This window comes from Cnephaeus nilssonii, assembly GCF_951640355.1.
Source record: "Cnephaeus nilssonii genome assembly, chromosome: 3".
NCBI lineage: Eukaryota > Metazoa > Chordata > Mammalia > Chiroptera > Vespertilionidae > Cnephaeus > Cnephaeus nilssonii.
The window spans coordinates 47,862,479-47,878,061 of NC_137074.1; the positions used below are offsets into that span (position 1 = coordinate 47,862,479).

The 15,583-nt window shown below is 39.7% G+C and overlaps 1 pseudogene across 1 annotated transcript; it reads left to right on the forward strand.

Annotated features, from left to right (window-relative positions):
- The first annotated feature begins 4,642 nt into the window (after positions 1-4,642).
- On the forward strand, positions 4,643-5,894 carry LOC307097343 (tubulin beta chain-like; annotated as a pseudogene). The gene has a single exon. The product of its transcript is annotated as a tubulin beta chain-like (transcript).
- The last annotated feature ends 9,689 nt before the right edge of the window (positions 5,895-15,583 follow it).

Sequence of the window (15,583 nt, forward strand, 5' to 3'; positions counted from 1 at the left end):
TATAAAGACTCTTAATATAATGAGAAAATATTATATTATAGTCAGAAGACCTGAATTGGAGAATCAGTTCTTTTATTTACTGTGTAACTTTCAATCAGACATTTTTTCTCTCAAGTTCTCAATTTATTCATCTATAAAATGGGAATAATATAATATCTACCTCATTGGATTTTTATAAGGGTAAAATTATATAATAAATGTGAAACTCTAAAATCTGTAAATTAAATTCTTGGTAGTGGTATCATTAATATTATGTTTATGTTATGAAAGAAAGCTGGGCGGGGGGGGGGGGGGTGGAGATGAGGGCCAAGAGAAATTCCTTAGCTTACTGATTACTGGGGTAATAATTTCTAGATCATCTGGTCTAACTGCAATTTTTTATAACCTAACCTTTAAGAAATAGACAATACAATTTCATATGACTCCAAAGGCTAAAGATTTTTTAAACATCATATACTCTGAAAGAGTAAAAAATAGAAAAATAACTGTTTTTGTTTTGTATTGCCATATAACAAATTACCCCATAGCAACTTACATAAGCACTGAGTACTTCACATTTTCTGTGGGTCAGAAATTTGGAAGAGACTTAGTTGGGTAGTTCTGGCTTAGAGTGACTCTTGGGGTTGCTATCAAACTGTTGGCCAGGGCTGCAGTCATCTGAAGGCTTGACTGGGCCTATAGGATCCATTCAATGTGCAGGCACCTGGAGGTTGGTAGGAACTCTCAATCCCTTGTCATATAGACCTATCAATAGGGCTACTTGAGTATCTCATAATATATTAGTTGTCTCTTCCCAGAGCAGGAGATGGGAGGGAGAGAGAGAGAGAGAGAGAGAGAGAGAGAGAGAGAGAGAGCAAAATGGAAGCCTCCATGCCCTCTATAGCCTAGTCTCCAAAGTGGCATATCATTGCTTGTGAAATATTCTATTGGGGGTTCGGCTCTACCTCTTGAATGTAGAAGTAGCAAATGATTTGTGGACATCTTTTAAAGCCAGCACTGTAATATAGACAGCCATTTACTGTAGGCCCTCCATATCTGCAGGTTCTTCATCCACAGATTCAATCAACTGTCACAGAAAATATTCAGAGGAAAGTAAAGCTGCATTGATAATGTGTTCTATGTAGTTAGGCCTATGATGGTTATGTCTGTATTGAGCATGTACAGACTTATTTTCTTGTCGTTATTCCATAAACAATACAGTATAACAACTATTTATATAGCACTTACATTGTATTAGATAATATAAGAAATCCAGAAATGATTTAAAGTATACAGGAAGATGTGCGTAGTTTATGTGCAGATACTACACTATTTTATATAAGGGACTTGAGCATCTGTGGATTTCATTATCTACAGGGGTTCTGGAACCAGTCTCCCTAGGATATAGAGGGACAACTGTATTTTTCAGTTGAATAAACTGAGGTCCAGAAAGGAAAGTGAGTGATACTTAACCTTCCTAACTTCATCTCTAACCTGGTAAGCTAACTTGCTACAGTGGTACCAAAACTCAAAGGAGAGCTAACTGTGAGAGAAAGGATGAACAGGTAACTGCTTTCTCTGGAGTCACAAATTTTGAGCATCAGGCCTCTAGTGGTTATAATTTAATCATCAAGTCATTTCTCCTTGACATCTCAGACTTCTGAGTCCTCAAAATTGGTGGAGTTGAACTAGAAATTCTGTAAGATGTTATAATTCCATTCCTCTTTGGTTCATATTTCCCCTTCCTCTCAGATACACACCAACATCCAGATTCTAGGAACATAGGAAGAACATTTAAAAGGTGCAATACTTCTACTCAGTACTCATAAACAATGATTTTGTCTGTTTAGACCTAGTTCTTGTAACATGCATTTCTCACTTCTAGAGCTAACAGCTAACTTCTGTTCTCCCCTATCTGTTTTCTGTCACTGTCAGGGGCCAGTAGCTGTGAGAAGATGCATTAAGCTTATACAAAGCTTGTTCATAGTAAAACTCTGGTGCCTTTATTTTCTCTAAACCAATTTGAGTCTCAATTTCCAAGCTCACTATTTTGTACATTATATTTATCTTCTTAGGTTTTATGCCCTTATATTTTATCCATACAAACCCCAAGCAACCTTCCTATTGTGATATATACCCATATATTTCATCATGCCAAATAAATAAACAAGTAATGGAGCCTGGTTTTGGAATTACATGCAAAATCTCTGGAGTTAAGATATCTGAATTCTAATCCAAACTCTAATTCTTTTGTTATGAGACTTTGAGTAAAGCACTAACTGTACCATAGTTTCCCCAACAATACAATTTAAGAATCACTATGTGTCTTCCTTACATTCTTGGAGTTGGTATAATAATAATAAAGCAAGACTTTCCTGTATTTTTCAAGGTACTACTCAGGATTCCTTAGAAGTAATCAAAAGTCAGATGTCTAGGGAATTTGATCCTTCATATCTGTATAAGATGCTGGTGGAATTGCACAAAATTTAAAAAAATCTAAGAGATCTCTCCTCCCACTCATTCTAAGTCAATTACTTGCCAACTGTTATGGATCTTACTTCCAAAATGTCTTTCAAAGTCTATAAGAATTCTAAGAATTCAATCTACATAAACAATAAGCACTCTATTTTCTGAACATGCCATATACTTTTATGCCCTATATGCCTTTGCTAATGTTACTTATGCTTAGAATGCCTGCTCTTCTCCCCCTCCACCTAAGAACTCTTTCAATGCTTCACATTCAGCTCAAATGTTTTCAAGCTCTGGAGCTTTCCCAGGCAGAATTGGATACTCCTTCCTATGTACTTGCATTTGTCACTATACTTCTGGTTGTTGTTTTTTAATTATAAATTTCTATAGATCTCTTATACCTGATAATCTGTAAGCTTCCATGGACAGATAACTATATATTGAATCTCTAGTTCGAGCATTTGGCACTATGGCCAGCACACAACTGTTTTTTTATTAATGTTCCCTTAAATAAATTATCATGGCCTGTGAACAAAGTAATAGAGCCTTGGTTCTTTCTTCTATCTCCCCTTCATTATAGATGCAATAATTTTTAAAGCATCATTTTAAACTTGCTCAACACTGCATAAAATGAATTCCAATATTGAATCCTGGGGCTCCCAATACCACATCCGGCACCACTAAATTTAGCCTTTGGCATTGCTTGAGGACAGATGATCCATGACTAAGTAGGGGTGGAAAGAGCCCCAGCTGTGCCATGCCTGGCCTAGTTGCCACCCTCACACTAAGCACTCCCATTTCTGCTCTACTCAATTTGCAATAACAGCTGATGCTGGAATCAGCATCATGCTCATGGGCAGATGTTCTGTTTGCGAGCTTGCTATTAAATAGACATAAAATAACAGTGATAAACATTCTCTACCTATAGTGTACCACAGAGTATTTTGGGCTAAGGCAGTGGTCGGCAAACTCATTAGTCAACAGAGCCAAATATCAATAGTACAATGATTGAAATTTCTTTTGAGAGCCAAATTTTTTAAACTTAAACTTCTTCTAACACCACTTCTTCAAAATAGACTCGCCCAGGCCGTGGTATTTTGTGGAAGACCCACACTCAGGGGGCCAAAGAGCCGCATGTGGCTCGCAAGCCGCAGTTTGCCGACCACGGGGCTAAGGGATTTAGAAAAAAAGAAAACTTGTTTATTGTTTCAAAATCTGAAAGATATTGGAAAAATAAAATAAAGTACTGTACTGATTCAGGGTCAGTTGGTAATTAAAAGATCAGTTCTTCCATTGCAGTGTTATTTACAATAGACAAGATTTGGAAGCAGCTCAAGTGTCCATCAGTAGATGAGAGGATAAAACATCTATGGTATATTTGTACAATGGAATACTACTCTGCTGTAAAAAAAAACAAACAAAACAAACAAAAAAAGAATACAACTTTACCCTTTGTGACAGCATGGATGGATCTGGAGTGCATTATGTTAAGTGAAATAAGCCAGTCAGACAAAGACAAGTACCATATGATTTCATTCATATGTGGAATTCAGTGAACAAACTGAACTAACAAGCCAAACAGAGACAGATTCACAGAGAGCAGGCTGGCAGTTCTGGGTTTGGGGGGTTGATCAGGGAGGTGGAAGGATTGAGCAAAAAAGAAAACAAAGAGAGAGAGAAAACTCATGAACACCAATAGCAGTGTAGTGATTGGGAGGGGAATTGGGGTAGTGGTGGAGAGGGAGGGTATGGATGTAGAAGAGTATATAGGGGGATAAATGGTGATTTTAAAAAATAAAATAAAGAAAAAAAAGACATTGAAAAAAAATAGAGAGAGGGAGAGAGAGGAGAGAGAGATATCAGTTCTTGTAAGTTGCCGGAGCTTGGTGCAGGCCCTTCTTCCACCCCCGGCACACACACACACACACACACACACACACACACACCACTCTGCCTGCCTTCCCTCCAGGCCTCATTCAGCCCTCTCCTTTTTCCCTCTCAGAACCTTCTTGCCCTGCATTCAGACCTCACTGCTCTAGCCTTGGGGGCATGTCTCACTCTATCAGCCTGTGATCAGCAGCAGAGAAAAAAATTACCTATTTTCTTGCCCATACACACTTTTAGGTGAGCAAAAAGTTTTAATTTGAACCATGAGGAAAATGGTGCAGGTCCAGGACAACGAGTGGCAACCAAGTTCTGGGAGGTGATCAGTATGAACATTGCATGGAGCCCACCAGCATCTACCATGGGGAGAGCAAACTGCAGCTGGATTGCATCTCTGTATATTACAATGAAGCCCCAGGTGGGAACTATGCTCCTCCTGTCATCCTGGTGGATCTAGAACCCAGGACCATGGACTCTATTTGCTCAGGTCCTTTTGGCCAGATCTTCAGACCAGAAAAATTTGTTTTTGGTCAGACTGGGGCAGGGAACAACTGGGCCAAGAGCTGCTATTCAGAGAGGGCTGAGCTGTTTGACTCAGTCCTGGATTTGGTGCAGAAGGAGGCTGACAGCTGTGACTGCCTGCAGGGCTTCCAGCTGACCCACTGGCTAGGTGGGGGCACAGGCTCTGGAATGGGCACCTTGCTCATCAGTAAGATTTGTGAAGAATATCCTGACTTCTTCATCAACACCTTCAGTGTGATACCTTCACCCAAAATGTCGGACACTGTGGTTGAGCTCTACACAACCACCCAATCTGTCCATCAATTGGTAGGGAATACTGATGATACCTACTGCATTGATAATGAAGCCCTTTATGACACCTGCTTCCGCACCCTCAAGATGACCATGCCAACCTATGGGGACCTGAGCCACCTTCTCTAAGCCACCATGAGCGGTGTCACCACCTGCCTTAGCTTCCCTGCCCAGCTCAATGCTGACCTCTACAAGTTGCAAGTCAACATGGTGCCCTTCCCATGCCTCCACTTCTTCATGCCTTGCTTTTCCCGTCTAACTAGCCATGGAAGCCAGCAGTACCTGGCCTTCACTGTACCCAAACTCACCCAGCAGGTATTTGATGCCGATAACATTATGGCTGCCTGTGACCCCACCAAGGCCCATACCTCACCATGGCTGCTGTATTCCATGGGCAGATGTTCGTGAAGGAGGTAGAAGAGCAGATGCTCAGTGTGCAAAACAAGGATAGCAGCTATTTGGTGGAATGGATCCTCAACAATGTCTGTGGCATCCCGCCTTATTGCTGAAGATGGCAGTCACCTTCACCAGCAACAGCACAGCTATCCAGGAGCTGTTCAAGCACATCTCAGAATAGCTGGCTGCTGAGTTCCATCAGAAGGACTTCCTCCACTAGTACACCGACGGAGATGGAGTTCACAGAGGCTGAGAGCAACATGAACAGCCTCATCTCTGAGTACCAGAATTACCAGGATGCCACCCCAGTAAAGGAGGAGGATTTCAGTGAGAAGTGTGAAGAGGAGGCCTAAGGCCACACCCTGTCACCCAGTTTCTCAGTTCCTTCAGCCTTCTTCCTCCACTGCCATTTTCCTCTCCCCCTCAGAATTTTCATCTCTGCCTCTCTTTTTTTCCTCTTTTAAGGGTGTTCTATAACTGTGCCTGGCACAAAATAGGCACTCAACAAATATTCACTGTTTATTGAATGTCATCTCTCTCTTTCCACTCTGGGAAATCTTATTTCTGCCATTTTGGATAACCTTGTATTTCCTTCTGGTGCCCATTCCTCTCATCTGTCCAGTTAATATTTCCCTCTCTGTTTACAAAATAATTCTCCAAGAAGATGAATCTCATCCAGATCCCATTTAGGACTATGTGCTAAAATCACCATCCTAAGCCCCCAAAAAAGAAAGAAACCAGGGGTATCTGTGTGGATTGTGACTGAAAGCAGCTGTGACTTTCAGTAGAGAAACACCCAACACTTGTTTACCATACAGGAGCAGAAGAAAGACCTAGACCTCATTCTCTTTATGCCCACCAATCTCTAACTAATGTAAGAAAATGTACTGTCACCTAAATATTGGAGTCATTCCCCGTAGGAGAGAGGTCAGGACACCCTCTGCCTTTGACTACATCTCATCTCCTGTTTTGCTATTGCCTTTCCCCCTACCATTGGTTTAGTCCTAGCCTACACTTCCAATTTCTGTTTGGTATTGAACTTGCTGGTTTGTGTGTTTTTTCATATTGAAAAAATGACATTGACCTTAGCCAAAAATAAATGGAAATTTAAAAAAGAGAGGAAAAGAGAAAAGTTCTTTCAAATGCCCTGCTTAATATATTTTTTCTCTATGGGTCAATAAAACTCTTACAAGACAATACATCTTACAGCCTTCCTCTCCATGCTATCACCACTACTGTGGTTCAAGACTCATTACCTCTCATAACAGCTTTTGAGTTGTTCTCAATGACTCCATTCTCCCCTCTTCAAACTGTTGTGTACACCATCACCAAATTGATCTTTCTCAGAGACTCTGTGGCATCTCAATTCCTACAAGATAAAATTTGTTTTGGTTTGTTTTACCCTGAATTTGAGGCACTCTATTTTCTGTACTGACCCAAGTTTCAGCAACTTAATATTTTCTGCTCCCATGTATGCACTCAACATTCCAATTCAACTAAAAGACTTACAGTTTCTTAAATACTCTTTTATTGATATGACCTTATTCAAGATATTACTGCCAGGGACATCCCTTCTATTTATCTCACATGTCCACTCTCAAGATTTAGTTAAAATACCATTTTCCGGATAATACCAGCAGAAAATATTTTCTTTCCTATTAAATCTCTCATAAAATTTCTCCTGTTCTTTTAGTAGTTCACTCATTCAATAATATTAATTGATAATCTACTCTGTGGCCAACACTATTATAAAAACTAAAAATACATCACTAAGCAAGACAGACAAAATTTCTTTATTTCCTCAAGCTTACATTCTCTTGGCAGGAGATGGAAAATAAATTAAATAAATAAGTCAAATACAGAGTGTGTTATTAATATAAGTTGTACATATTTAGCTAAAGCAGAGACATGGGATAAGGAGGGTTGGAAGGGGATTTTCAATTTTAAATAGTGTTCACAGAAAGCCCCAAGAAGAAAATGGCTTCTGAGAAAAGATCAAAGCAAGAGGCAGAGAAGTGAACAGATTTAATAGCAAAGTGTAAAGGCCCTAAGGTGTAAAAAGTTTTTTTAAAAAAGGAAGGGTTTTTGTGCTTAGAGTACAAGGAGCATGTGGTTGAACAGGAAACAGAATCAGAGGCACCAAAGTGAGGAGATAATTATGTGTGTCCTTGTAGACCAAGTATGCAAACGCAAAGGCTAACATGGGCCAAATAAACGAGGCATGTGGCCAACAGGCTGTGAGTTTAATATGCTTGTCATTGTGAGGACCTTTCTGCTTATTTAAGTGACATGGGAAATGTGTCACCCATAGTCCCAGCAGGAAATAGGTAGCATAAGTGGCAATGGGAAAGAGTGGCTATAAGAAACCAGGGGTTCATCCAGCCAGTGTGGCTCAAGTGGTTGAAAGTTGACCTATGAACCAGGAGGTCATGGTTCAGTTCCCAGTCAGGGCACATGCCCAGGTTGTGAGCTGGATCCCCAGTGTCAGGCATGCAGGAGGCAGCTAATCAATGATTCTCTCTCATCATTGATGTTTCTATCTCTCTCTCTCCTTCTCCCTTTCTCTCTGAAGCCAATAAAAATATATTAACAAAAATAAAAAGAAAGAAACTATGGGTATCTGTATGGAGTGGGCTGCTGACAGCAGCTGTGACTTTCAGCAGAGAAACACCCAACACTTATTGACCATATAGAAGTAGGAAGAAGACCTAAACCTCATTTTCTTTCTGCCCACCCATCTCTAACTAATACATTCATTGCTAAATCCAATCAGAATTCAGAGGTCAAGGAATCTTATAGATGTAATCCAGAAAGTTCAGCACTTAGGGCATAAAACTTGGTGGGTAATGACAGAGAGGATCTAGGGAGCACACAGAAGATATCCAGATCTGAGATCTATCAGAGGATTCTGAGCAGAGGAGTGATATAATATTTCTTACATTTTTAGGACACTTTGACTGTTTGTGAAGAATCTGTATATATAAAAGCCTAAGCGACCAAAGGACCAAATGACCGAATGACCAGAATGACTCGTTGCTATGACACGCATTGACCACTAGGGGGCAGATGCTCAATGCAGGAGCTGCCCCCTGGTGGTCAGTGCACTCTCACAGCGGGAGCGCTGCTCAGCTGACCAACCCATCCCTGCAGCCCACCAGCCCAGCAGCATCCACTCACTCCCTCAGTAGTCCTGCAGGTCCAATCTCCGAGAACAGGCCAGGCACCAATGGACCAGCGCCACCAGCACAATCCCGACAGCTCCTCCGGCCTCCCTAAAAGTTGGCCTCAGACACCGAGGCCACTTCACCCTAGACACGCTGCAAGGAGGAAACAATATAAAAGCGGCCACCTGGTGGCTCCAGACAACCAGCACGAATGTCAGCAGGACAGATCCAGATCCCGGGCGGGCAATGGCATCCCACCACCCATCTGGAGGGCTGATCACATCTCTGCCCCCCCTTCCCCTTCGGGACACCACCTGTGCACAAATTCATACACCAGGCCTCTAGTAAAATATAAGGGAACAAAATGCAGTGAGAGGCTACTGCAGTAAACTAAATGAGAGGTGATGGAGATATGAATCAGCACATTAGCAAAATAGTGGTAAGAAGGGGTTGCACACTACTCATTTTAAAGTTGAGCTGGCAGAATTTTCTGACATATTAGATAAGAATATAACAGTATGGGAAGAGTTAAAGATAAATTCATAATTTTGGCCCAAGCAAGTGGAAAAATGGAGTAGTAGCAGTTTTAATGAAGGGGGAAGAATAAAGATTCAGGTTTTTTTTAATGTTAGCATACATGTATGTTTTTCATCACCCATATTTGGATGTATATGGACAGATAGACAGATAGAGAGGAAGAAATTAAAGCTGCAGGACAGAAGAAGAAAATCGCTGGAAGAATGTCTTTGTGTGACTTGAATAAAGTGCATAGGTGGAAGGATTTCCTTAAATAGCACAGACTCCAGAGCAAAAGGAGTGAAGCTAGTAGGTGAGTAGACATAGTGCTGGGAATATGAGGACTATCTTTCTGGTTTTCTTCTATTGCTTTCTAAATGAAAAAAAAATAATTAAGCTAGTCAATCTAGAATGAGAATGGGAATAGGGGTTGGGTGTTAGATATTTGAAACAAAAAGGCCAGATATGAAATAATCACATAGGAAGAAAGTAAATGGTCCTGGGCAAAGTAACATTATTTCTGGGGATCAATAAGAGTTTATTTAAGGACAGTGGTCATCAAATTGGTATGAGATCAGTCAGCATGCGTGTGTGTGTGTGTGTGTGTGTGTGTGTGTGTGTGTGTGTTTACCACATTTGGCTGCATGTATGCAGGTGGTAAATAGGTGGAGAGATGAATTTAACTAGGATGGGGATTAAGAATGCCTGGTACTGGCACAAAAACAGGTATATAGATCAATGGAACAGAACAGAGACCCCAGAAATCAACCCAACCCATTACGCTCAATTAATATTTGACAAAGGAGGCGAAGGCATACAATGGAGTCAAGATAGTCTCTTCAATAAATGGTGTTAGGAAAATTGAACAGATACATGAAAAAAAAAAAAAAGAAACTAGACCACCAACTTACACCATAAACAAGAAGCTCAAAATGGATAAAATACTTAAATGTAAGTTGTGAAACAATAAAAATCCTAGAAGAAAATAGAGGCAGCAAAATCTCAGACATATCTTGTAGTAATATGTTTGCTCATACATATCCTAGGGCAGAAGTGGGGAATATCTGGCCAGTGGACCATGAAATCATTTGGTCTGGCCCTGACAAGGCATTAGGGGTGAGTTAATTAAACATTTGACCAAATATAGCAGGCTAATTTTTAAGTTGATAATTTTGTATGACCCGAGAATTATGTTATACATATCCAAATGGCCTTTGGCAGAAAAAAAAGTTCCCCACACCTGTCCTAGGGCAAGGGAAACAAAGGAGAAAATAAAAAATAGGACCACATCAAAATAAAAAGCTTCTGTACAGCAAAAGAAACCATCAACAAAATGAAAAGAAACCCTACTGTATGGTAGAATATATTTGCCAATGATATATCTGATAAAGGGTTAATATCCAAAATATATAAGGAACTCATACAACTTAACAAAAAGAAAATGAACAATCCAATTAAAAAATGGGCAAAGAACCTAAATAGACACTTCTCCAATGGACATATAGATAGCTACTGTTAAGAGGCATGAAAAACGTTCACTCACTAATCATCAGAGAAATGCAAATTAAAATGAAAATCACCTCACACCTGTCAGAATGGCTACCATAAACAAATCAACAAATGATAAGTGCTGGTGAGGATGTAGAGAAAAGGGAATCTTGGTACCCTGCTGGTGGGAATACAGACTGGTGCAGCCATGGTGAAAAACACTATGGATTTTCCTCAAAAAATTAAATATGGAACTGCCTATATCCTAAGAAACCTGAAACACCAATCAGAAAAAAAAGATACGCACCTCTATGTTCATAGCAGCACAATTTACAATAGCTAAAATCTGGAAACAGCGCAAGTGCCCATAAGTAGATGAGTGTATAAATAAACTGTGGTACATTTACACAACGAAATACTATGCATCAACAAAAAAGAAGGATCTCTTATATTTTGAGACATGCTGGAGGGCCTGGAGGGTATTGTGCTAAGTGAAATAAACCAGTCAGAGAAAGACAAGTATCACATGATCTCACTCATATGTGGAAGTTAAAGAAAAAAAATAAACTGATGAACAAAATAAATTCAGAAACATAGAAACATGGGACAGACTGATGAATCTCAGAGGGAAGGTGGGAGTGGGGAGCTTGGAATAGATTAACCAAATAATTTATATACATACTAGAGGCCCAATGCACAAAATTTGTGAACGGGTAGGGTCCTTAGGGCTGGCAAGTGATCAGAGCCAACCTGAAGGGTGACCAGTGGGTATATGGGGGGTGTGGGGGGTGGGCTGCTGTCACCTGGCTTGGCTGGCCTGGGGCCTGCGGTCTGGAGGCAGCTTCTGCGTTGAGCATCTGCCTCCTGGTGGTCAGTGTGCATCATAGTGACCAATCATTCTGCCATTCGGTCAATTTGCATATTAGGCTTTTATTATATAGAATATGCATAACCCATGGACACAGACAATAGTCTGGTGAAGGCCTAGGCAAGGATGGGGGTGGGAGGCATGAGTGGGCTAGAAGGGGTCAATGGGAAAAAAGGGGACATCTGTAATACTTTCAACAATAAAGATAAATAAAAATAAATGCCTGTAAAGATATGATCATGTTTATTGACTGTAAAATATAAACCACGTAAGGAGTGAAGTGATGACATGAGGAAGATTATGAATAATGTAAAGTTGTAGGAGCAAAAGATTGGACATCTTGGGAAGGTCAAAATATTGTTAAAATAAGGATAGTAGGTCAAGTGGGCTAGATAGGTAGGAGATAACAGACAAAGAGTAAGTGCTTGAAATTGAGATTATGAAGAAATTGAAATTATTCAGTCTCATAACATTAAAGGTAAAATAATGGAGGAAGTGGATAGATTAAAGATAGGACACCTAGAGAGGACAACATCAAGAAATTGAGTGTTTAGCCGAAACCTGTTTGGCTCAGTGGATAGAGCGTCGGTCTGCAGACTGAAAGGTTCCAGGTTCGATTCTGGTCAAGGCCATGTACCTTGGTTGCGGGTACATCCCCGGTAGGGGGTTTGCAGGAGGCAGCTGGTCGATGTTTCTTTCTCATCGATGTTTCTAACTCTCTATCCCTCTCCCTTCCTCTCTGTAAAAAATCAATAAAATATATTTTTAAAAAAAGAAATTGAGTATTTAAAGTATTGGAAATATACCTCATGTGATTTTTTTTTTATTTGAGTCAACACGAAGTAAGGCAATACTCTTGAGGGAGTGACAGTGAGCCAGGTGTCAAAATCACAAAATGAGGGGGAGAGATCAGGAATCGGTGTATGATTGCATTCAGGGTAGTATACATGAAATTTAAAGCTGTAAGAATTTATAAAGGAGGTAAGGATAATGGTCCAGAAGTAGCAACAAAGAGGAAGGAGGACACGTATATAACTGCCAGGTGGGTTTTATAAGGGGAATGGGTAAAACAGTGACTACGTGAGAAGGATAGAGAAGAAAAAGTATCTTCAGGAGCAAACCGGATTTCATCAGAGTAAGAAGAGAAGTGATAGAGAATATCAGAAATTCTGCTGAGAACTGACTGTGAGTTCCAGAGGGCTTGGTGAAAGCAGTGTACTGGTTGGAGAGGGGGAGGGAATGAGATAAGCAATAAGCAAGAACCATGTTTGGATTTTAATGCAGGAGATGGAAGTGTTCTGGGATCCTTGGGTTCAGGTGTCACCTACGATGAAATTTTTCTGATTGACCCCAGAGGAAAAATGAATGGAAGATTGGATCCAATCAAAGAGGGGATATAAAGATACCCATGAGGAGGAAAGCTTAATTCTGTTGGGATGACCAGAGAGTCGTAGGTGTTTTGTGGTTATAACTAATGCAAACAGGGACAGAGCATAATGAGATTTGAGCCAATTATTATGTAGGAAGAAAAAGGTGGTGAGGCTGAGTGCTGGGTTTAGAGAGATTCGGAGGTCTTGCCAGGAGCACAAATAATTCTGGGGCTCTCTTGAACCATATAGATGGGAGTGTGAGGGATAAGAATCAAGCTCTGTATTTCCTTCCCTGTATGTAATAATTAGTTTACATGTTTTTTAGTGCCCTGCTAATAGGTCTTTGACAGCCTAAATTTTTTGTCGCTTAGTTTTTCTCTACTCTCCAAGGTCTCACACTTGATAGGCACCTTATAAGCCATTTTGAAGTAATGATCAAGCCATCCTCAGTTACGATTGGACATTTACTATTCTGTTCCACAGTGTAATTATTAAATGTGTTATACTTGGAATGCCCAGTGTCTCTAGTGCCCTGCCCCTGCCAGAAGTGATATTGCATGGAGGTGGTTGCTATGAATTTAGCCACAACAATCTATACCCATTTCTCTGAACTATTATGCTCTTTTATATTCCCCATGTCTGTCTGCACTTTTTCCTCCAGTGCCCACTCCTCCACCCCCTACAACTATTTGTTCACCTTAGAGACTTTTGTTCTTTAATTGAGGCTTGATACACATATCACATGTTTGGCAATTGTATGACTAAAGCACCTTCTTATTTTTTTTTCCAACCACAAAGCCATTCCCTCTTTTCACAGGAATAACATTCTAATTTTTCAGAGCATTCAGCTCTTTTCTTCTCTCAAACCTTGTTTGATATGGGATGAGATCTAGAAGAGGGAATCTGATGTAATCCCATGCAATTAATAGGTTTTGTTCTGGCCTCGTTAATTAGTTTATAAAAGGCATATGGTCCAAATCAGTCTGAAGAAATTAAACTGGGATTACTATTGGGATTTTCAGAAAGGAAAATGGTCTTTTGATGGGGTAACAGAGAATAGGAGTTGCTAAGACCCTTTTTTTCTTTATGGGAAGAAATCACCTGAGTGAAGCCAACAGAGAGAAAAACGAGGAGCCAAGAGATAAAGAGAGAATGACTCCTGAAGACTTATTTTGAGTTCCTGTATTGAGCAATATCTAAAGCATTTTCTATCACTGGACTTTTCCATCATGTGAACCAATAAATTTCTCCCCCCCCCCCTCTTAAGACAGTTGGAGTGGGTATTTTCCATTTATAAATAAAATAACCATAACTAAAACAATCACTATATATAATGGAGAGTCAGAAGTCCTGTCCAAGCTCCTAAGAATTATTGGGCCTTCTAGGACCCATAACAGGAACAATGAATCTCTTAGACAGTGGTGAGAAAAGACCTTGTCTGGGACCATTCTCAGCTGTTACCCTCTATTTATGCTACCCATATGATGAATAGAAGCAGTCAGGCCATCAATGCAGTGATAATTAGCCAAAGATAATTAAGGGGACATTTTTCTTCCTTGTGAGAGCTATCCAAAGTCTACAATTAAAGGTTCATTCAATTATGACAGTTCCCATATTCAATACAAGTCACATAGTCTGAAGACAAAACCTGCCCTTGAGAGAAACAAGAAAAGTTTTAGATCAAAATATTACAAAGGAAGTCAGCTTTTTCATTACATTTTATCAAACTGCTTACCCTCAGGAAGAGATTTCAACATATTTTATTCAGGAACTTCACATTTTAATTCAGAACTATAAATCAATTAATTAATACGTTATTGTTACCTCAGCAACAACCCAGAGCAGAACAGAGAAAGATTACATAGAAAAGGCAAAGAGAAAAGGTCTTCAATTTTGAAATTATTAATTACTTTTCAAGGTTGAAAAGTAGATTAAAGGCATATCTTGTTAGTTATTTTTGTGTAACACATTAGTTTTTTAAAAAAATTATTGAATTTATTGGGGTAACATTGGTTAATAAGAGTATATAGGTTTCAAGTGTGCAATTCTATAAAAGATCATCTGTATATTCTATTGTGTATTCAACATTCAAAGTCAAGTCTCCTTTCATCACCATTTACTCCCCCTTTACCCTCTTCTACCTCTTCCTACCTCTTTTTCCCTCTTATAATCACCATACTTTGTTTGATTAATCCCTTCACTTTTTCACCCAACCCCAATTTTCCTCTCCTGTGACAGTTGTCAATCTGTTCCCTGTATTCTTAAGTCTGATTCTATTTTGTTAGTTTATTTTGATCATTAGATTCCACATATAAGTGAACTCAGATGGTCTTGTCTTTCTCTGACTGGCTTATTTCACTTAGCATAATACTCTCCAGGCCTATCCATGCTGTCACAAAAGGTAAGCTTTCCTTCTTTTTTATTGAGTAAATGTGCCACAGCTTTTTTATCCACTCACCTACTGATGGGCATTTGGGCCACTTCCAACACATTATCTTTTAGAGTTAAAAGACTGAAAATAAAAGTAGAACAATTTTTTCCTCTGGAGTATAGTATGATCATAAATAACCCTGTGTCCATAACTGTTTTGCCACACACACCTTTTCTTGGAACATCCTCAGCTAGATATCTTCATT